The sequence below is a fragment of the Gossypium arboreum genome, chromosome 12 (assembly GCF_025698485.1).
Source record: "Gossypium arboreum isolate Shixiya-1 chromosome 12, ASM2569848v2, whole genome shotgun sequence".
Lineage (NCBI taxonomy): Eukaryota > Viridiplantae > Streptophyta > Magnoliopsida > Malvales > Malvaceae > Gossypium > Gossypium arboreum.
In genome coordinates, this window is record NC_069081.1 from 51,553,383 (window position 1) to 51,578,788 (window position 25,406).

General features: G+C 36.8%; 1 pseudogene; it reads right to left on the reverse strand.

Moving 5' to 3' along the window:
* Positions 1–489: 489 nt before the first annotated feature.
* Positions 490–23,541, reverse strand: LOC108477683 (probable protein phosphatase 2C 9; annotated as a pseudogene).
* Between the last annotated feature and the right edge of the window lie 1,865 nt (positions 23,542–25,406).

The following is a 25,406-nucleotide window of genomic DNA, read 5'->3' on the forward strand; positions in this document are numbered from 1 at the left end:
TCAATTTGATAGTACTAAAAAGACATCACACAATTTATTGTTGTAGAAGAGGAGGATTAGATACTTCTGCCAACAATAGTCACCATCAATTTAAACAAATAAACGTTGAACGATCAAATATGAGAAGCAAAGAAAAATAACTAATTCGTTATTTTTTATTGTATTTTTTTTGCATTTTGGCTACAACCATTCTTACAAGTCCCAAAACTCCAATTATCAAAGCCAACTTCATCTATACACAACATAACAATATACATTCAATTCCTAATCACCTTCATAAAGAAATCAAACAATATCAAACATCTAAACCTAATCGATAAAAACGAATTTATATGGGTGATAATCCTATATTTTGTTCTTTTTGTGAAGTGCAACCCTTAATCCCCATAGTGCTTGGTATGCATTTTCATGTTGGTTAGATTCACAAATTGAACTTGTGTAAACAAACTCTTATTTCAAGTATATACTGCAAATCTCATCTAAACAATTCTATCCTCTAAATCTAACAACAACATAAGATATGTCATCTTTACTGTCTCTTTTAATTGCTTTCACAATTAGTTCTTTCAAAGCCTTCTGTGAGTCTTTAAAATTTTTTGCAATATCAACAGCCTCTTGATTACTCATCACCTGGATTAAGCATAAGCAAAAGGAAAAATAACTCCTATAAAACTATTTCCAGCTCAATAAGGAGACATCAAAGTAAAGTGTTTTAACTTCCAAAGACCATCACTTGTAAGAATTAAAATATTTGTACTGTTATCTATGTTGGTCCATTGAATGTCAGGATTTGATCGTAGATGCGATTTAAGGCTCTTGTCATCGAAAGCACATGAAACTACTAGTTGTCCATTATAGTATGCACAAACAATAAATTTAACAATCTCATCATTTTAGAAAATTAGAAACGCAAGGTTGTATTTTACACAAGGAATATGATGCGTATAAATCAACCAAATTAGAAAAAATGTTACACCCCATACCCGTAACCTTCGCTGGGGCGGAGTACGAGGCATTACCTATACTTGATCTCATGCATACAAACAATCTCAAGTCTCTGAGACTCGTTCCCGATTAAAACCTTTCAATTTCTACTTTAAACTTCTTATTATGGGCCTCTGAGCCTCAAATTGACCATTGAAAACTATTCGGGACTATACCGAGTCCTTAAACCAACTATAAAAATTTTTGTCCTTAAAACAGGGTACACGCCCGTGTGACCAACTTGACACAATCGTGCTAATGACCCGTGTGACTCACACGGCCTACAAACCTAGGGACACATCCGTGCCCTTTACTCGTGTGATATTAATTTCAAATTCAAACCTCCAGGGGTTTTCACACGGCCAGACATACGCTCGTGTTTATGGCCCGTGTCCCTCTCACGGGCAGGACACACTCATGTGTTATCCCGTGTGCAAAAACCTGGGTATTCTATTTCTGATCTCAGCATTCCCAAAATGACACACGGCCATGGCACACGCCCATGTACTAGGCCGTGTCCTCCACACGACTGAGACACACGGCCGTGTCTCTGCCCGTGTATTTATTACCATGCATCTTGACTTGAAATTTTTTACGTGTAGGGGACACACGGCTGGACCACACGCTCTTAGGGCAGGTCGTGTGTCACACATGGCCTAGACACACGCCCGTGTGCCTACCCGTGTGGACAGCATAAGGCTATTTACCAAGCCTCATTGCCACCCTTACACATATAGTTCCAGACAAATATCAACCAATATCGAAACAAGTATAACTCTTATAACTAAATCAACCATAATAGACATTCATTCAACCATGAGAATACATCTTTCACAAACTCAAAATGAATATTAACTATCATTCATAGCTTAATACAAATTAAAGGGTTTCCAACCCAAGCCAACACATTTGGCCAATTCTCAAAGACACAAAATAATAAAGTCTAAGTCCTATACATGCCATATTCAAAAATATAAATCCAACTATACCGAATGCTTCGGTTGATAGTGTGATCGATATCTCTGACTTCTAGAATCCTTGAGCTAATTAGGCGACACTGCAAGGAAATGGAAAGGAAAGGGAGTAAGCACAAAAGCTTAGTAAGTTGCATATAAGTAAGTACTCAACAACAACATTTTATCAATGATCCACATGCTCATGATACCAAGGTAGACATAGGCATAACTTACTCATTACCATCCATACTAGTCACTTATTGTTCAATGAGCTCATGTCTCACATGTAACGCCCCCACGCCCGAGACCATCACCGGAGTCGAGCTTGAGGGGTTACCGAACATAATTTATCAATTTAAGAACTTTAAATCATTTGTTTCTACATTCACAGCTTTCTAGCTACTCGCGTCACAGTTACAAGAAAAATCATATCCCGAGTTACGAAACTCGAAATCAAGATCCGTAAATTTTCCCTGAATCTAGACTCATATATCTATTTACTAATTTTTTTCTAGAATTTTTTATTGGGCCAATTAGTACAGTTTATTAATTAAAGTATCCCCTGTTTTAGGGTTTGACTGCTCTGACCTCTGTGTATTACGAATCAGATATATCTCTATACAAAATTTCGATGACTATTAGGTTTGCTTCTATTAAAACTAGACTCAATAAGGAATCTGTAAATATAAATAAAAACTTCTAATTATTTTAGTAAAATTTATTATGAATTTTTAAAGTCAGAACAGGGGATCCAGAAATCACTCTGGCCCTGTTTTGTAAAAGTTTAAATATCTCATAAAATATAATTTATATTCCTGTTTTGTTCAATCCATATGAAAATAGACTCATTAAGATTCAATTTCATAACTTACTCATCATTTAGTTCTATTTATACTATTTTTAGTGATTTTTCAAATTCATGTCATTGCTGCAGCAATATTCATTTTAAGGCAAGTTTCATCTTTCCATGAATTTTTATGAACTAGATAACTGTTAAACTTCCATGATATCAAACATGATCTAAATTAGCCATCACCATGACTTATCAATATCAAACATTTTCTCAACCAAACATGGCCATATCATAAAATTATTTACACAAAATAGGTATATTGCTATACATGCCATACTTAAGTAGTTGTACAAGCCATTTACCAAGATAAAATCCTTTGGATAGTGTGATCGAACTTTCGACTGTCCGATTCCGAGCCGGCTTGTTCAAAACTACAGTGAATGAAAAGGAAGGAGTAAGCATAAATGCTTAGTAAGTTCATATGTAAATAACAAGTAACATAACAATACAAATATACCAAACAACTTTAGCATGGTACCACCAAAACATATATCACATCTTTAAACATCATTCATCATCTTACCACCTTATCGTTGTTGTATCTATTTTCAACCCGAGGGTTAAGAACATACCTGTCCAAAGTGTCCATTTCACAACACTTACCCAAAATGTCACTTATATCTTAAGTGCTCTTCCATTAAACTAGAAATTTCACCCGTTGAACGCATCGGAATATAACTCGGATACATGGATAATTTGCACATAAGTGCCACATATGTAATCAAGAAATCATGTAACCCGCCCCTAAGTAAACTCGGACTCAACTCAACGAGCTCGGGTGTTTGCATTCATAAATGAGCTCGGACTCAACTCAACGAGTTCGGATGCCTAGTTACATCTCACGAACTCGGACTCAACTCAACGAGTTCGGACATTTGCATCCATAAGTGAACTCGGACTCAACTCAACGAGTTCGGATGCTCAACCATCCTAGTGACATGTCACTTGTATCCTAATCTATTCCTAAGGTTCAAACGGGTTTTTTCCCTCGATCTCACATTTGCCGTCTTCCATGGAATATCAGAACCGATATTCGGTAGCAATTCATATTTATCAAGTAGTAAACATAATTTGCATATTACTCAACATTAACCACAAAGCATAATATTTCACGATAAAAAATCAGCATATCATATAATTAACATCAATAACTTAAAAATAACAATTATGCTACATTATTTACACATGAACTTACCTTGGTACCAAAATATAAAGATTTTGCAATTTAGTCCACAATCTTTTCTTTTCCTCGATCACGACTTGAATCTCATTTTTCTTGATCTATAATACCAAATTAATCTTATTTAATACATACATTTATCAAAACAGCATTTAATACGAACCTTAAAAAAAATTACACTTTTACCCCTAAACTTTTGCATAATTACACTTTTGCCCCTAGGCTCGGGAATTAAACTTTATTCCTTATTCTTATGTTTTATAACATGCTGATCACTTTTCCCTTCTATGGCAACATCAAATTCTCTCTCTAACATATACTTGTGACTATTGGGTATTTTTGCCGATTAAGCCCTTTTACTCGTTTTCACTAAAACCGAGTAGCACAAGTTGTCTAACATAATTTAAAACCCCATATTCTATCATAAAACATCAAAATACACAAATTTCACCTATGGGTATTTTTCCAAATATAAACCCTAGGTTGAATTATTGCTAGCATAAGCTTAATCGAGCTTCCGGATTCCAAAACGTAAAGAACATTAAAAGCGGGCTTGGAATCACTTACTATGGAGCTTGGAAGCTTGAAACAAACCCTAGCTATGGAGAACCCTTGAAATTTCGGCCTAATGAAGAAGATGGACAAAATTGGCTTTTAATTTTGTTTTTAATTCATTTTAATAACTAAATGACCAAAATACCCTTACTACTAAACTTTCCAAAAATTCCTTCCATGTCCTAATTTTGTCCATGAACTTAAAATTGGTCAAATTTCTATTTAAGACCTCCTCATTAATATTCCAAAACAATTTCATACTAAAAACTTCTAGAATGCAAGTTTTGCAACTTATTCGATTTAGTCCCTACTTTCAATTTAAGCACTTTAGGCATAGAATTTCATCACGAAATTTTCACACAATCATGCAATCATATCATAAACATCAAAATCATTGTAAAATAATTATTTCTATCTCGAATTTGTGGTCACGAAACCACTATTCCGATTAAGCCCTAATTCAGGATATTACATCACACGTACCAATTAGGTACCTGTACCACTCACAACACGATTATACTTTCCTCATTAGCTTAAGAACATAATGTTCACCATTGAACCATTTGGAACACTACCGGATATTCATTAAGCCTCAGACGTGGGTAAGATGTCGATGCCATGTCTTAGACATGGTCTTACACTGGCTCACATTGCAAGTCAATGCCATGTCCCAGCCATAGTCTTACACTGACCATCATCTCGTAGTCGATGCATGTACCAGACATGTCTTACACTGGCTTAAGTCTTGAGGTCGATGCATATCCTAGAAATGTCTTACACTAGCTCTCGTCTCGATGCCGATGCCATGTCCCAGCATGGTTTTACACTGGCTCTCATCATATGGCCGATGTATGTCCCAGACATGTCTTACACTAGCAAAAAATAACCCGTATGTCATGGCATGAATATCCGACTTATTTTCTAGGTTCAAAGGGAACTTTACTATCTCTATTATCATCATACCTTCTCAATTCCACAATCAAGCAATTCATGCTATATTATTTCAAATACAATTCAACACATACATTAGCAATGTAGTTGTACTATTTATATACAACTTACCTCGAATTACAAGATATGGCAACTAGTCGGTCTAGTCAATTTGCTTAGTTTTCCCCCGGTCTAGGTTTGGATTTAGCAATTCTTGATCTAAAATAGTAAAATAAACTCTTTTAATCACTAAATAAAATTAAGAAATCAAAAATTCACATGTTCGATAAAATGACTATTTTGCCCCTAGACTTTGGCAAAATGACCATTTTACCCCTATTTTACAACTTGTGCAAGATGGTCCCTTTAGGTGTTTTCATGGTAACACCTTTCACAAAACTTTTCTATTACACAAGTAAGACTCATATTCTTCCATAAAATTTTAGAAAACACCCTAAATGCTCTCATGGAAAAACCCTATACCTTCAACCATTTTTCAAGATATACCTTTCATTTGAAAGCTCATGCTTCAAGGGTCTCAAAAAATGCAAAAATCATAAACAAAGGGTGTGGAAATCATTTACTTTTGAGTCAACTAAGTAGCTGAAAATTGTGAGATTTCAAACCCCCTTCAATGGCTGATTTTCGGTGGTATATGGGAGAAGAAAAGAAAAGATGACAACTTTTCTTTATTTTACTCAATTTGCTAATGTCATCAAAACCTAACACTTTGACTAATTGATTTCCTTGTCTCATGGCCAGCTATGCTATTTCTAAGGGTCTAATTACCCTTTAAAATCCCCCAATTTTGGTTCTCTAACTAATTGACACCTTTAGCTATTAATTTAGGACTTTTTCACTTTATGCGATTTAGTCTTTTTTTTGCAATTGGGCTCACAAACGTCAAAATTAACTCACCAAATTTTTCATGTACTATTATAAAAATGTTATGACTTCAAAATAATAATAAAATAATTTCTCCAAATTCGGATTTGTGGTCCCAAGACCACAATTCCGACTAGCTCTAAAATCGGGCTGTTACATTCTTCCCCCTAGGGATTTTCGTCCTAGAAAACCCTACCGGTGAATAAGTGCGGGTATTGATCTCTAATAGTCTCCTCGGGTTCCCATGTGGCTTCCTTGACTCCATGTCTATGCCACAAAACTTTCACAAGTGCTATACTCTTATTTCTCAATTGTTTGACTTCCCGAGCTAAAATCTTGACTGGCTCTTCACCATAAATCATGTCCGGATGAATCTCAACCTTTGTCGGCTCAATCATATGCAAAGGGTCTGATCTATATCAACGTAACATGGACACATAAAATACATAGTGAATCTTTTTCAATTCCGGTGGCAAATCTAATCGGTAGGCAACCGATCCTACTCTCTCAATAACTTCATAAGGCCCTATAAAACGAGGACTCAACTTGCCTTTTCTACCAAATATGAGGACTTTCCTCTACGAGGACACTTTCAAAAATACCTTATCTCCGACTTGAAATTTAATTTCCTTTCATGTCAAATCTGTCTATTCGAGGTGGCCTTCAAGCAGTTACGAATTACTCTAAATTTCTCTTCAGTCTCCTTAACTAAATCGATCCTGTGAATCTGACTCTCTCTTAGCCCAGTCTAGTATAAGGGCGTTCGACACTATCGCCCATACAAAGCCTCATAAGGCACCATTTTCAGACTTGTCTGATAATTGTTATTGTAGGCAAATTCAACCAATGGTAAGTATCTTTCCCAACTTCCTTAAAACTCAAGAACACAACACCGCAACATATCTTCTAAAATCTGAATCACTCTCTCTGACTGTCTGTTGGTTTGTGGGTAAAATACCGTACTAAAGCTCAACTTGGTTCCCAATGCCTCTTGTAACTTCTTCCAAAACCTCAAGGTAAATCTCGGGTCTCTGTCTGAAATGATCGATATGGGCACCTCATGCAGTCTCACGATCTCAAAAATGTACAAGTCGACTAATCTCTCAAGGGAGTAATCGATATGCACAAATATGAAGTGTGCCGACTTCGTTAGCCTATCCATATAACTTAAATAGTATCATTTTTCTTCGGGGTTGCCGTCAAACCTGTCACAAAATCCATAATGATCCGATTTCACTTCCACTCGGGGACCATGATAGGCTGAAGTAGACCCGAAGGCACTTGGTGTTCAGCTTTTACTTACTGACACACTAAGCACTTAGACACAAACTTTGAAATGTCTCTTTTCATTCCCGACCACTAATACATTTTCTTAAAGTCGTTGTATATTTCCACACTACTCGGGTGGACGAACAAACAACCGCTATGTGCCTTTCGAAGAATCTTCTGAATAAGCTCATTGTCCTTGGTGTGACAGCCCAAAATTGACCCTAGTCGGAAAGTGGTTTCGGGACCACAAAACCGAGTCATAAAAATAATTAATTGTTATATTCTATGCTTATTGTGTGTGTACATGCACATGTGGAAGTTTCATTCTCTAATTTTACCAATTGTATGAGAAATTATTAAATAGGGATCAATGTGAGACATGGTGAAATATGATAGGCTAATTTTAAATGGCTTATTAGTGCATGTTAACACAAAGGTGGACTTGCATGTCAAATTGCCCAATTTATTAATGGTGGCCGGCCAAGATAGGATATTGATGGGCAATATATATGTTTAATTAGATTTTTGTAATAAGGAATGGGTCATTGGAGATAAAATAATGTTAGTAAAGAAAGAAAAAGAAAAAAAAAAAAAAAGAATGCTCATCCTTTCCCCATTGCCGTGAATTGAGCAAAGAAAACCAAAAAAAAAAAAGTTGAAATTTGAAGAGGAGAAACTAAGGTATTTCGGCCATGGCTATCCTAGTCTAAGGTATGCATGGTGATTTTTCTTTTTAATTGACTATGAGACTAAATGGATAAGTACATAGCTTAGTTGACCTATGGTTTAATTTCATGAGTCCATAGCTCAATATCCATTCGGCAAGTGCTAAATTAGTGTCATTTTGATAAGTTTCTTTGGGATGTTAATTACTTGTTAAGTAGCTTAATTGATGCTTGGATGAGTAGGATTCATGGTCGTAAGAGTGTATATACATTTTAGAAAGAAAAAAAAATGTTGTTGTTAGTTGAGTTGCATTTGATATTCATTCGGTCAAATGGGAGAAGAATAAGATGAATTTAAATGTTGTGGTTTATTATTTAGTTGGTTAAATGATGTGGTCATTGCCGAATGCAATGGTGTTAAAGGAAATAGGGTCAAATGTTGGTTTGATGAACTAATTGCTAGTGGGCAATGTGTTGTATTGAGAATGTTTGAGTGAATTCAAAGATGTTTATATGATGAATTCGGTTGTAGATGTACATGCCTAAATAAAATGCTCACTAATGATTTTGAAATTAAGTTTTATTATGTTGTGAAAGGAGTGGCGAAAGAGCTATAGACTATTGCGGATGTATGATGGGTTAGTAGAGTCTCTAAATTGATATGTGGTAAATGTAAGTGTTAAACGAAATGGAAATGGTGTTATATTGGAACATGCACATTCGGCCACATGATTGAATGCATAGATGGGTGATTTCGTGTATTTGGCCATAAGTGAGCATATTGGTGGCTTAATCTTGACTTAGAAAAATCGGCTAAAGGAAAATATGGGCTAATATGTGGAATTTGATTCATGATTGCATACATATATGACTCTAATGCCTAATATATAAGGGCTAAGTACCTTGAATTTCCCCTTTGATATTCAAAATGATTGAATCAATTTATTTGTTAATATTAAGCTCAAGAGCAAAGGGGAACTAGATCCGATAAAGGAAAGGAAAAAGTAATTGAATAGCCGTTGAAGACGTTCGACAACATCCGAGGTAAGTCATTAAGCTCATATATTTGATATTGCTTAAATGATTGGAAAATCTATGCAATTGTGTTTAATGGAATGCTATATATATATGTATAAATGAAATTGTATGTGTATGGAATGAGGATAATTGTTGAATGTAAAAGAAATAGTGGAATGTGTAGAAAGTTTGCTTTCGGCACTATGTGTCTTGGGCAATACGGGTGTATGGTGTCGAGATTGGCACTAAGTGTGCGTGCTGGAAATATATGGCACTAAGTGTGCGTGTTGGAAATATTTGGCACTAAGTGTGCAAGCTGGAAAAAATACTGACCTTTGGGTGTGCGAGCTCGAGGGTATGGCACTTGTGTGTGCGAGCTTAAATTACGTGGCACTAAGTGTGCGAAATCGAGTAGTAAGCACTGTGTGTGCGAATTCTATATAAATGGAGGTGTGTCTCCATTGAATTGAGTATGGACAGCGGATCGGGTAAGTACCTCGAGCTCAATGACGAATAGAGAATACGTTCATGCTTGGGGTTGAATTTGGTAAGCCTTAAATCTATGTGATGATTGAAATTGTATGGTTGTGCTGGAAATTGAGTTAATGTGTAAAATGCTTGATTATCTTGTTGTGTAGAATATGAAATGTGGATGTATGAATTGGTATGAGATTGGACTGAAAGGTCCGAGGTATTATGGTATAGATTCGATATGGACGAGTACCTAGCCTCATTTGTTGTACATGTAGTAGTAACTTTATCGATGGATTGATGAATGCTTATGACTTACTGAGTTGTAAACTCACTCGGTGTTTTTCTTGTCACCCATTTTAGGTCTCTTGGACTCGTATTGTTGCGTGCTCGAACCGTCGTTGAAGTCATCACACCGCTGAAATCTTGTGGTATTGTTTTTGTTGTTGAAGAACATTTGGCATGTATAGGCTATTATATTTTGTCGAATTGTGGGTTGTAAACTTTAAGCCATGTGAAAATGGCCTATGTGGTCGTCGAGTGGGATGCTAGAACCTATAGCCACGAGTCTTAGAAACTCAAATTTTGTTAAGGTGGCCATAAATTGTGTCATGTATGATGGATGATTAAGGCCAAGGAAAAATTCATGAAATTGGCATAGTCTACTGCAGTAACTGTTGCGGACAGCAGCAGTGAGATGAGATTGAAAAATCACTAAAAATAGTAGAAGTAGAATTAAATAGTGAGTAAATTATGGAACTGATCCTTGATGAATCTATTTTTATATGGATGAAACGAAACGACCATATGAGCAGTATACTGGGAAATATTAAAGTTCTCGTGAGACAGGGCCAGAACGATTTCTGGGTCCCCTGTCGCGACTTTGAAAATTTACCATAAATTATCCAGAAAGAATTAGGAGTCATGCCTTATATTTACAGATTCCATTTTGAGTCTAGTTTCATTAGAAACAAACGGCACCAGTATTAAAGCCCTGTACAGAAAGATATTCAAGTTGTAACGCGCGGAGGTCAGAGCAGTCGATCCCTGTAACATGGGTGACTTTAACTAATAAACTGTACCAATTGGCCCAACCAAAAATTCTAAAAATAAATCCATGGATGGGTATATGAGTCTAAATTCAGGGAAAATTTACGAAACCAGTTTCCGAGTTTTGGAACTCGAGATATGATTTTTAAGGCGATGGTGACGCAGTTTTCCAGCCTGTCCAGAAATGCCAAATTGGTCGGTACTTTAAGAGGATTTGTCTCGTTAACCCCTCGTGTCCGACACCGGCGTCGGTCACGAGGGGTGTTACACTTGGGTACAAACTCTATCTTTAAACATTAAACATCCATCAGTACCAATACAAAACTTGGACTCATTTTCTGTCCCATACTAAGCTAACTTAGCTTGCAATTCCTTATCCACTTTTTGAGCTTCGCAAATCTCTTGTAGAAATGTCGGTCTAGCTCTCAACTCTGCTAGAACTGAACCATCATTAGACAAAGCCATACTGACATTCATTGCTCTCAACGCAAATAATGATTTTTTACTCAATGCATCGGCAACCACGTTTGCTTTTCCCGGGTCGTAGTCGATAATCAACTCGTAATCCTTTATTAGCTCTAACCATCGTCGTTGCCTTAAGTTCAACTCCTTTTGAGTCATCAAGTACTTAAGGCTCTTGTGATCAGTGAACACTCGACACGTCTCGCTATATAGATGGTGTCTCTAAATTTTCAATGCGAATACTATGGTAGCCAACTTTAAATTATAAGTCGTGTAAATTTTCTCATGTGGATTTAACTGTTTTGAAGCGTAAGCTATGGCCTTACCTTTTTGCATAAGCATGCACCCGCATAAGCATGCACCCCAAACCATTCAAGGAGGCGTCGTTATATACCACAAACTCCTTGCTCGACTCCGGTTGCACTAATACTGGGGCTTCGATCAACAAAGCCTTTAATTCCTCGAAACTCTGCTGGCACTTTTCTGTCCATTCAAACTTGACATCCTTTTGCAGCAGCGTTGTCATCGGTGTAGCTATCATAGAAAATTCATTTACAAACTGTCTATAATATCTAGCTAAACCCAAAAAGCTTCGGACCTCAGTCACATTCCTCGGCGATTTCCACTCTACAATGGCCTAGATCTTGCTTGGGTCAACTCTAATCCTGTCACCCGACACAATGTGTCCGAGAAACCCGACCTCATTAAGCTAAAATTCACTCTTAGTAAACTTGGCGTACAATTTCTTGTCTCTCAAGGTTTGCAACACAACTCTTAGATGCTCCGCATGCTTACTCTCATCACGCGAATAAATCAGTATGTCATCGATAAAGAAGACGACAAATTTATCCAGATATCGCCTAAAAATGCGGTTCATCAGATCCATAAAAACTACTGCGGCATTAGTCAACCCAAAAGGCATAACAAGGAACTCATAATGCCCTTATTTCGTTTGAAATGTAGTCTTCAGCACATCTTGCTCTTTAACCCTTAGCTGATAGTAGCCAGACCTCAGATCGATCTTGGAACATATAGTGACCCTTTTTAACTGATCAAATAGATCATCGATCCTTGGAAAAGGATATTTTTTCTTCACTGTTACCTTGTTGAGCTGTCTATAGTCGATGCATAACCTCATTGATCCATCTTTTTTCTTCACAAAGAGTATCGGAGCACCTCATGGGGAAAAGCTCAGTTCACGAAGCCCTTGTCCGTTAACTCTTACAACTGTGCTTTCAACTCTGTCAACTCTGTCGGGGCCATTCTATACGGAGTAATAGAAATGGGTTTCATACCGGGGACTAACTTAATTCCGAATTCTATCTCCCTCACCAGAGGCAATCTGGGTAATTCTTCCGGAAACAAGTTTGTAAACTCACCAACCACTGGTACCGATTCAATCTTCAACTCAATCACTTAAGTATTCAACACAAAAGCTAGATAAGCCTCATATCCTTTCCTTAAATATTTCTCGGTAGTCAAAGACGATATTATTACAGGTAGATTATCTGACTCCTCTGGTCCAACTCGAAAAACATTCCCGTCTTCACATTTCAACTCGATTATCTTTTTCCCGTAGTCTACTACAACACTATGAGCAATCAACCAATCCATTCCAAGGATTACAACAAACTCATTAAACGGTAGTAACATCAAGTTAGCCGGAAAACAATGACCTCTAATTGTCAAAGGGCAATTTCTACATACTTGGTCTACTAATACCTGTCCGCCTATAGGATTGGACACTTTTATTACAAACTCAGTGGACTTTACTAGCATACTCATATGAGGTATCAAATCCATACAAATATAAGAATGAGTAGATCCTGGGTTAATTAAAGCAACAACAGGTATTTCATGGATAGAAAAGGTACCCGTGATCACGTCGGGAGACTCTGCCTTTTCCTGAGCTCGAATAGCATAAGTCCTTGCAGGCGCTCTGCCCTCGGACCTCACCACAGCATCTCTTAGCATGCTTCTACTGCTAGCCCCACTTCCGGGGTTCTTTTGTGGTCTACCCCTCAAAGGGGCACTACTCGCTTTCACATATTGTTTTCTCTCTCTCTCATCCAACTCGGGACAATCACGGATAAAATGTTCCAATGATCCGCACTTGAAACAGCCCCTTTCATTCTCTCGGCACTCGCCAAAATGATGCCTACCACATTGTGAGGATTCTAGCCTATTTGGTTGAGTGCTACCAACACTTACGACTGAAGTGGTTTGGGCTCTAGAAGTTGTGTTCTGCCAGTTCTTGTTCCTATTCGAATACTCCACTGAAGCATTCGATCGGGTAGTAAACTCTCGATCTTTTAGATGAGGACAGATGTGATTTCTCCATTTGTCTTTTCTTTGAATTCGGTGACTCAAAAGCCGTTTTCCTTTTTTTTTAATAAGCTCTTCGGCTTTACAAGCCCTTTCAACAAGTGCTACAAATTACCACAGCTTTAAAATACCAACAAACACTCGGATATATTCATTGAAGCCGTCCTTAAACCTTTTACACATGGTGGCTTCCGTAGATACGCACTCTTATGCATACTTGCTAAGCCTCACAAACTCACGTTCATATTTCACTACTGACATTCGACCTTACTTTAGCTCCAAGAATTCCTTCCTCTTTTGGTTTATAAATCTTTGGCTAATATACTTTTTCCGGAATTCCTCCTAGAAGAATTCCCACGTGATCCTCTCTCTCGATACGACGAACACAAGAGTGTTCCATCACTGATAAGCCGAATCTCGTAGAAGTGACACTGTGTATTTCACGCACTCTTCAGGTCTGCATGTTAGCTCATCAAATACCATAAGGGTATTTTCTAGCCAAAATTCTACTCTCTCCGAGTCATCAACTACGCTAGCCCGGAATTCCTCGACCCCTTGTTTTTGAATCTTGTCTACTGGAGGCTTATCTCTTCTAAACATGTCCGCACCTTGCGGAGCTACCAGGGCATACTGAGGAATCGGCGAAGGTGGGGGAGGAGGATTGTTCGGGTTCATACGAACAAACTCCGTATACCAAGAGTCCATCATTCGGAGGTAGGCTTCTCTAGCCCCTCTGCCTAGGCCCATAGTTACGGGCTCACTCTCAACTTGCGCGGTCCCTTCAAGGGGAGCTGGTGCGTTACTTTTCACGTCATCCGCCGTGGCTCTATCAGGATCCATTTATTATATAAAAACATAATTTATAATCGTCAGAAATCATTACACTATCAATATACAGTTATGGCATGTATAGCTAGATTCGTACTCTAGCTAGGTTAGTCTTAGAACTGACTAAACCATAGCTCTGATACCATTAAATGTAACAACCCATACCCGTAACCTTTGCCGGGGTGGATTCGAGGCATTACCTATACTTGATCTCATGCATACAAACAATCTCAAGTCTCCGAGACTCGGTCCTGATTAAACTTTTTTAGTTTCTACTTTAAACTTCTTATTATGGGCCTACGAGCCTCAAATTAGCCGTTGAAAACTATTCGGGACTATACCGGGTCCTTAAACCAACTATAAAAATTTTTGTCCTTAAAACAAAACACACGCCCGTGTGACCAACTTGACACGGTCGTGCTAATGACCCGTATGACTCACACGGCCTACACACCTAGGGGCACACCTGTACCCTTTACTCGTGTGAAATTAATTTCAAATTCACACTTACAGGGGTTTTCACACAGCCAAACACACGTCCGTGTTTATTGCTCGTGTTCCTCACACGGCCAGGACACACCCGTGTACAAAAACCTGGGTATTCTGTTTCTGACGTCAGCATTCCCAAAATGACATACGGCCATGGCACACGCCCGTGTACTAGGCCATGTCCTCCATACGACTAAGACATACGACCGTGTCTTTGCCCGTTTGTTTATTACCATGCATCTTTATTTGAAATTTTTTACGTGTAGGGGACACACGGCCGGACCACACGCCTATGGGGCAGACCGTGTGTCACACACGGTCTAAACACACGCCCGTGTGCCTACCCGTGTGAATAGCATAAGGCTATTTACCAAGCCTCATTGCCACCCTTACACATATAGTTCTATACAAATATCAGCCAATATCGAAACAAGTATAACTCCTATAACTAAATCAACCATAATAGACATTCATTCAACCATGAGAATACATCTTTCATAAACTCAAAATGAATATTAACTATCATTCATAGCTTAATACAAATTGAAGGGTTTCCAACCCAAGCCACACATTCAGCCAATTCTCAAAGACACAAAATAATAAAGTCTAAGTACTATATATGCCATATTTAAAAATATTATTCCAGTTATATCGAATGCTTCGGTTGATAGTGTGATCGATATCTCTGACTTCTGGAATCCTTGAGCTAATTAGGCGGCACTGCAAGGAAATGGAAAGGAGAGTAAGCATAAAAGCTTAGTAAGTTGCATATAAGTAAGTACACAACAACAACATTTTATCAATGATCCACATGCTCATGATACCAAGGTAGACATAGGCATAACTTACTCATTACCATCCATACTAGTCACTTATTGTTCAATGAGCTCATGTCTTACACGTACCAATTAGGTACCTGTACCACTCACAACACGGTTATGCTTTCCTCATTAGCTTAAGAACATAACGTTCACCGTTGAACCATTTGGAACACTACCGGATATTCATTAAGCCTCAGACGTGGGTAAGGTGTCGTTGCCATGTCTTAGACATGGTCTTACACTAGCTCACATCGCAAGTCGATGCCATGTCCCAGCCATAGTTTTACACTGACTATCATCTCATAGCTGATGCATGTACCAGACATGTCTTACACTGGCTTATGTCTCGAGGCCGATGCATATCCTAGAAATGTCTTACACTAGCTCTTGTCTCGATGCCGATGCCATTTCCCAGACATGGTCTTACACTGGCTCTCATAATGTGGCCGATACATGTCCCAGACATGTCTTACACTAGCCAAAAATAACCCGTATGTCATGGCATGAATATCCGACTTATTTCCTAGGTTCAAAGGGAACTTTACTATCTCTATTATCATTATACCTTCTCAATTCCACAATCAAGCAATTCATGCTATATTATTTCAAATACAATTCAACACATACATTAGCAATGTAGTTGTATTATTTACATACAACTTACCTCCAATTATTAAATGTGGCAACTAGTCGGTTTAGTCAATTTGCTTGGTTTTCCCCCGTTCTAAGTTTTGATTTGGAAATTCTTGATCTAAAATAGTAAAATACACTCATTTAATCACTAAATAAAATTAAGAAATTAAAAATTCACATCTTTGGTAAAATGACCATTTTGCCCCTAGACTTTGGCAAAATGACCATTTTACCCCTATGCTCGAAAATTGATTTTTATCGAATTTATTCACATCTTAAGCCTAGCTGAACTCTTTTTACTCTTAAGGAACCCCAAATTCTCTCTATTTCACACATTTATCAATTATTTTACAACTTGTGCAAGATGGTCCCTTTAGGTGTTTTCATGGTAACACCTTTCACAAAAGTTTTCTATTACACAACTAAGACTCATATTCTTCCATAAAATTTTTGAAAACACCCTAAATTCTCTCATGGAAAAACCCTATACCTTCAACCATTTTGCAAGATATATTCCTCATTTGAAAGTTCATGCTTCAAGGGTCTCAAAAATACAACAATCATCAACAAAGGGTATGAAAATCACTTACTTCTGAGTCAACTAAGTAGCTAAAAATTTTGAGCTTTCAAACCCCCTTCAATGGCTGATTTTCGGTGGTGTATGGGAGAAGAAAATAAAAGATGACAACTTTTCTTTATTTTACTCAATTTGTTAATGTCATCAAAACCTAACACTTTGACTAATTGATTTCCTTGTTTCATGGCCGGCTATGCTATTTCTAGGGGTATGATTTCCCTTTAAAATCCCCCAATTTTGGTTCTCTAACTAATTGACACCTTTAGCTATTAATTTAAGACTTTTTCACTTTATGCGATTTAGTCCTTTTTTGCAATTGGACTGTTACAACTAAGACCTTAATACCACTCAATAGTAGAAACCTGAAGTTTTCAAACATCGATTTCTTTCTTAGTATCTTCATCATGTATACCTAACAAATAAGAATAAAAATGATAAAACATAATGGCTACTGACAGTTTTCTTTTTGGTCAGCAAGACTAAGATTTTGAATGCAATGGAACATGACATTTCAAATTTGTAGTGACTTTAACATGCCTGATGCATTTGTACTTCATAACCAACACAAAGACATGCCTTAAGAGACCATTAAGTTGTTATACAACAAGGAAAAAAAACATAAAATAAAGTGCAGAACTTCACAAGTGATTGATATGTGAAAGAGTAAAGACAAAACACATTATAGTTTACTACAAGGTTAAAAAAACTAACAGAGATGATCTCTCCCTATGATTGCAAAGAGACTAAGAGCTAAATATAAGCATTAAGTGTTAGAAGCTGTAAGACCACTTAAACACACTTATCAAATATGACCAAAAACATTGGTTGAGTTATTAACTTATATGAGTAAATGTGAACGAGCTCAAAGAATTAACTTCTAAAAATTGGAAGCAGTAGAAGACCTGACATATTTGAGACGAATCCAACTATGTTCTCAATGTTGCCTCGTTCAGTGTTGGGTTCATGATCTATCATCATCTATATTGCCTGACCCCTCTAGAAAGAACAACATGTTAATCTCCTACACTTTCTACCATGACCCAAATCTGAGCTTAGTGAAAGAATTGCCTGATATGTTCTCTCATAAGCTTTGGAAATGGCTCTAGAGGGGTCAACCCAAAACTCCTCCTATAATAAGTGAGAAAATGTAAGCATATGATGTCTTAAAAATAATAAAATCGAACCATTTGAAAACGATATGGCACATCCCACCTCCTTTAGGATATTGGAAAACAAATGCTTCTATAGGTGGGACGATATAGTATCTTCCAAATGACCATCGTAGATAACAAAAAGTTCTAACTCGTGCAGTTGAATCTGCATGAACTTAGCCACATGATAATCCTCCATAAGATGATTAGCTTTCCTTTTTACTAGGTTGAAACCAAACTTTATCATACCCTCATGGCTTTTCCCCTTACCAGAACCCGAATACAAATGTCCTTCTCCAAGCTAAAATAAGACCCAATTAGCCTTCTAAATAGAAATCAAAGATTAATGGATTGAAATCCTACAAAACCTCGGTTTAAAATAAACCTAAACACTCCCGAAAAATTGACAAAGCAAAAGAAAATAAAAACCTCAACTATGACAACTCTACTAAGAGAAAGAAAAGCAAAGAAGAAAAAGAGCAAAGAGCAAAGAAATAGGGCAGAAAAAATGAAAAAGAGGAAAATGAAAAGAACAGAGGGAGAAAATGTTTACCTAAAGGACGCTATGATGAATGGAAGGAGTGGTATGGTCGAAGTCGAAGGAAGCAAGGGAGTGGCTGTATGGCTGAGTGAGAGCATTTTTTAGGTGAAAAAGGGTAAAATAGAAATAGGGCAAACACTGAATCAGTAATTAGTGGGGAGGAGACAGAATAGGAACTACACTATTTTCATGCATAAGCCCATAATAGAATAAACCCATAATAGAATAAACCCATAATAGGGCATTCCATTGAACCAAACAATTGTTTGTGGTGGGCCCGCGAAATAGAGTTGTAATGACTATGTCATTACGTTGAACTAAACAGAGTGCTAATCTCTTTTTGAAGAACAACATTTGTTTAGAATAGTTGTTCAAAACATTTTTTGTTTGATAATATCTATGTTTGGATCGACTATGTTTATAACAAGATCTAGTTTAGAACTGTTGAGATCTAGTGTCCTTAGTGTAGTAATTTCGTCAATATATACTTTTATTTTTCAAACAAATTGGTTTATTAAAATTTTATTGATTACATTTGATGCGGTCGTTGGAAGCACCAAAAATATCCTATCCCTATAAAATAATGAAAATAATAGTATAAGGGAAGTAGAGTCAAATCCTCAAGGACTGGATTTGCACAAGTTCCCATTCCTTGATATCCCGGACAGAGTCGTGCCCAAGAAAACCTACGTAACTAGGAAAAAAAATAAAAAAATAGAATTAAAAGTTTGATTGAATTGAAATTTCAAAAAATAAAATTAAAATTGTAGAGATAAACAGAGTTGAGGAAAGAAAGTTTTTTCATGAAGAGATTTCAGCCTCCGGTTGTCTCGATCCGCCTTGGGTTCAATCGTAGGCTCTTAGGTGATCCTTCTTAAATAGAATAAGCCAGTTATTGTGGAAGAGGACGCCTACGACCACCAGCTATACTTAGATTTAGACTTACGATTTAGAGGAACTTGACTCTAGCCAACCGTCGCTTTTGTGGGACCGTCTTACACTAGATCATCACTTCTCAATGGCGACTGCCACGCCATTTTGTCTCTTGGCTCAGCAACCACTGACGTAGTAAGCTAACGAACCGACTATGCAACCTTTCCAAAACATACAAAGCGACTGTTCTTTGCACAAGTTGAAAAGATCACCTTTGAAGGGGCATGGACAGAAGCGTCAACCCCGTAATGCAGAGAAATGATGAATACTAGTTGAGAAGGTTAAGCGCAAATTTTAAGCCTCATGAACGCTTTTTGGGGAATTTCGACAACCTTTGGCTAGATAAATTTAGTAGTTCAGGTTTTTTTGGGAAAAAGAAATAAACGTAATGAAAATGGAATTTTTATTGAATAATATTAAAGAAACAAAGGCTAAGTTTTTTTGGGAGAGGGAGTGTTTACAGAAAAGATGAGTGAAATTTGTGTCACACCATCCCTTATTTATAGTACTTGGAAATCTAGTCTATTTCTAATTAAATTCTAAAAGATAAATACAAATAAATAAAGATAATTAAAGATAAATGAAGATAATAGCTAAAATTAAATCTAAATAATAATCTTTAAAAATTATCCTAATATAATTAAAAATTAAATAGAGTCTTGTGCTTGTAAAATCTCTTCTTTGCACCCAAGTCTTCCACACTTTGCATTTTTGGCACCACTTCTTTCCTATTTCGCATGCTGTCCCATTTTATCTTTAAATTCACGCTTTTTGCCTCCAAATTTCCTTTTGCCTTCAATTTAGGCCCTGCAAGATAAAAAACCATAAATAGCTCAAATTAGTAGGATCATACTCAAAATAAATATGTAATTAATACATAAAAATGTCATTCTAGAGTATTATTAAATTCCCCTCTACTTAGCCCATGCTTGCCCTCAAGTATGGTTCCTATCCACTGTAAGATTTAGATTTTGCCATGAAAGAAATATCACTCCAAAGGTTTATAAAAATTAGGCTTAATGCATATGAAAATAAAGAGAACCTTAAGCTTGCTTTAAGTAAAATTGAAAAATTATTCAATTAATACACACAAAAATCAAAATCAACTTCGATTATTTCATGAAAATTAGGTAAGACACCCTATTTGTTTCCACTCTTAGTCCCCAAATGCAATTTTGTTATTAATATATCTTTTTTCGTTTCTCTCTTTTTTTTAAGAATATATTTAACATTTTAACGCGAAGAGAGATGACAGCCAAGCACCCTACCCCGGTTACTCAGCCTAACATACTCCTAAAAATTTATTATATGTATATGTTTTATTTTCTTAAGAATATATTGAACCTTTTGATGCGAAGAGAGATGACAGCCAAGCACCCCACCTCGATTACTCAGCCCAACACATTCTTAAATTTTTTTTTGTTTAATTCTGGTTAGCAGAGTTTTACCTAACACGTCACATAATCTTTTGACGTGAAGTAGGATGACAACCCAAGCACCCTACCCCGGTTACTCAGCTAGTCATGTTTTTAAGTTGCACCCATAACCACGGAGACATCAAAATTTATTATTGTCATTAAACAGAATTTTAATTTTGGAGGACTAGGAAAAACAATCAAGTGTCAAAAATAAGTTTCAGCAACCACCTAATAGTCATGAATACAATTATAGCATGCAATTATATTAAGCATCCTCTTTGTATTTAGACTTAATCGATTTTACTATAAGCAAGATAGGGTTAACTCTATTAGTCATAATTATTTTAGCCTAATAAAAATAAAACAATAGAGACAAAAATCAAATTAACAAAATCATAATTAACTCAGTAGACAATAATCATAATGTGGGTAATTCTTGGTTAAAATTTTAGGCATGAAAAGAGGCAAAATATTCTAAAAAAATAAATGTGGGTAGAAACGAGCATAAGACAGCAATAACAGTAACACAACAGTAAAAGCATCAAATAAAATGACAGAAATAATGAGGAATGCCTCCCCTACTTAAAACACATTGTCCTCGATGTGAAAGAAAAATGAAAACAAATATGTGAAAGAAAAAGGTTTTAGAAAAACTCCTCATGTAGTCATTGTCGTTTATGCATAGCTGCAAGGAGGAGAAGGTTTGGTGTCGCGTGGAAGAGAGGAAGGAGGGAGATGTATTCGTCAGTTAAGTAGACTTGTTGGGGTGCCAAGAATTGTCGTTGACGACTGTTAACTGCGAAAGAGGGTTCAGCAGCGGCACAAGCAGCGGCACGACTTCTAGTCCTAACCATGGTGGTGGGAAAAATTAGTGGTGGGGGTGAGGGAGAAATGGAACGGCGGCTAGAGGGTTGTTTGGGTGAAAAATGGGAAAAAGTTTAGGGTTTGAAGGTGTAGAAGAAAAGGTGTTTGGTTGTAAGGTGGGTGTTTGGATGCAGGGTTTGGGTCAGTATAAAGCAGGGATGTACTATTTTTACTTGGAATAGAGATATAATAGAGGATGTTGGTGAAAGCATGCCAATTGCTGAGTTTTTTCCTTGCCGGTTTATCTAGACAGAAGAAGAGAAATTTATTAATAACCAAACAAAATAAAATAATAAATAATAAAATAAAATAAAGTAATAAATAATAAAATAAAATAAAGTAATAAATAATAAAATAAAATAAAGTAATAAAGTAATAAATAATAAATAATAAACAATAAAAGAAAAAGAAAAAAAATTGGGTTGTCTCTCAACAAGCACTTGTTTAACGTCGTTAGCTTGACACCTCAACTAATATTAGGGCTGTTCCAACTGAATTCTTTCGTTTGTATGGGCTTGGAAATTCTCTTTTTTTACTACATCCACCATATTTGGGTTCAATCGTCCTTGTGCCTCTTTTCTTTGGTTTCGTATTTTCCTCCAAGAAATCTTATGTGTGCCTGTCAGGGGGTTAATCCCTTTTTAGTCAGCAATGGTCTCATCATTTTCCAAAAATGCACATTTGAAATGCTTGGTAAGCGGTTTGAATTCTAGATCTGGTGCCTGCACAATAGAAGGTAGAAGTTTAGTATCCATAGGAGCCAATAATTTATTAACAGATTCACAAATAGATCCTAAATCAAAATTATCATCAAACAATGTTTCAAGTTTATCTTCATAAGGTGACTCAAAAGTTTCTTCTACTAATGAGTCAATTATATCGATACTATTTACATTCAAGATTTCACTCGGATGACTAATAACGTCATAAACGTTAAACTTCACGATCTCCCTATCAAACTCCATCATGAGAGTTCTACTACGCACGTCGATCTTAGTATTTGCAGTATTAAGGAAAGGTTGCCCCAACAAGATGTCTGAAGAGCCAGAAGCTTTATCCGCTCCATTTTTATCACATAAAAGTCCGCAGGAAAGATAAGTCCATTGACTTTCACTAATACATCCTTGAGGACTCCTTCGGGATGTACAATAAACCTGTCTGCTAATTGAATGATAACACCTATTTTCGTAACAAAACCCGCATTAAGTGATTCATAAATAGAAAAGGGCATGACATTTATGGAGGCCCCTAGATCACACATGGTTTTTTTGATTCCTAAATGGCATATTTTGCATGGGATTGCAAACATGCCCCTATCTTTGCATTTCACTGGCATCTTCTGCTGTAATATTGCTGATACATTCTCACCAATGCTTACCCTTTCATTACCAGTTAATTTTCGCTTGTTGGTGCAGAGCTCTTTAAGGAACTTGGCATATTGCGGAATTTGCTTGATGGCATCCAACAGTAATATGTTGATCTCGACATTTTTGAATGTTTCGAGGATCTCTTTGTCCTCTTTACCTTTCCGACATTGGTTCAATCGTTCTAGAAATGGAGGTTGAATTTTAGGCAATGGAGGTTTCGTTCAGACCTGTTTATCATTCTCGTGCTTTTCTTGGGCGAAATCTTGGCCAAGATTTCCATTAGAAATTGGTTCTAGTACTTTTCCACTTTGCAACATCACTGTCTTAGATTAGGTTCCGTTTGTGACGGCAGCTTCTCTTGTGAGTTCATTTTCTCAATTGAGACGGTCAATTCTCTTATAGACACCTCAGTTTTTTGTTGAAAATCAAGCATATTAGTTGCTAATTTATTAACCATGATTTCTAAAGAGGTACGTAAAACTCGAAGCTATTATGGGAACCGATTTTAGTATGGCTGGTTGTACTGCAGGTTTGCCCCATAACTCAAGTTAGGATGGACTTTTCATCTTGGGTTATATGTATTTGCATAGGGTTCATATCGCCTTTGGAGCGGTTCCAAGAAATTTCCCACAGTATCTAAATGGGCCATAGTATTGTCACACAAACCAGGGATGCATCAGTTGTATGTTTAGGTGTTGCACAAATTCCAGACAGTCGGGTTGGTCCTATTTTTATTGCAAAAAGAGAATTCATGATATTAGTAAGTCAATCAACTTTATCTTCTAAAGTTGAAATACTTAGCTGGTGAACCCTTCTAGTGCGTTCAGGATTGGCTCGAAATTGTTGAGTATTTGTAGCCATCATGGATATCAAGTTCCTTGCTTGTTGGGGAGTCATGTTGACCAATGCTCTTCCACTAGCGGCATCTATCATATTAATCTCTATGGGATTTAAGCCTTCATAAAAGTATTGGAGTAGAGATTGTTTTGTTATACCATGTTCTGGGCAACTTGTACACAATTTCTTAAATTGCTCCCAATAGTCGTAAAAAGACTCCATATCTTTTTGCCTTATCCCAACGGTCTCTCTTCTTAATTCAGCTGTACGCGATGTTGGAAAAAACCTGTTGAGAAACAAACGGGAAAGATCAGTCTAAGTTGTAATAGATCCAGGAGGTAGATAAAATAACCACTCCCTAACAGAGTCTGCTAGGGAAAAAGGGAAAGCATACAATTTGATTTTATCCTTAGTTACGCCTTGAGGTTTCATGCTAAGACAAACCATATAAAAATCTTTCAAATATTTGTAAGGATTTTCGTTTTGCAACCTACGAAAAGTTGGCAGCAACTGGATTAAACCTGACTTCAGTTCAAAATCAGTATCCATAGTAGGATACGCAATGTACAATGGCGGTTATTCTGCTGGAGCTTTGACTAGTTACTGAATCGTTTGAGCCATTGGTTGATGTGCTAGATTCGGGTTTTCGTTAACCCTAGCATTAATCACTTCTTTTGGTGAATCAACTTCTACTTTTCACTTTCAAATGTTTGAGTAGGGTTTTCGTTAACATTAGACTCAACTTCGTCGTCGACTTCAATTTCTGGCAGTGGGTTACTCTGAGTCTCAACCACCTCGGACTGCTTTTTTTGTAACTTTGTCTCCTTACGATTGGCTCTCGCAGTCTTCTCTATATCTAAACCAAACGCAAGAATACCTAGAGCAGATCTTGTCATAAGAAACAAAGAAACAAGATTAGTACGTTACCAGTGCCCAACAACGGCACCAAAATTTGATGCGGTCATTGGAAGTGCCAAAAATATCCTATCCCTATAAAATACTAAAAATAATAGTATAAGGGAAGTAGAGTCAAATCCTCAGGGACTGGATTTGCACAAGTTCCTATTCCTTAAGATCCCGGACAGAGTCGTGCCCAACAAAACCTGCATAATTGGGAACAAAAATAAAAAAAATAGAATTAAAAGTTTGATTGAATTGAAATTGAAAAAAATAAAATCAAAATTGTAGAGATAAATAGAGTTGAGGAAAGAAAGTTTTTTTAAGAAAAGATTCCAGCCTCCAGTTGTCTCGATCCGCCTTGGGTTCAATCGTAGGCTTTTAGGTGATCCTTCTAACAGAATAAACCAATTATTGTGGAAGAGGATGCCTACGACCACCAGCTCTA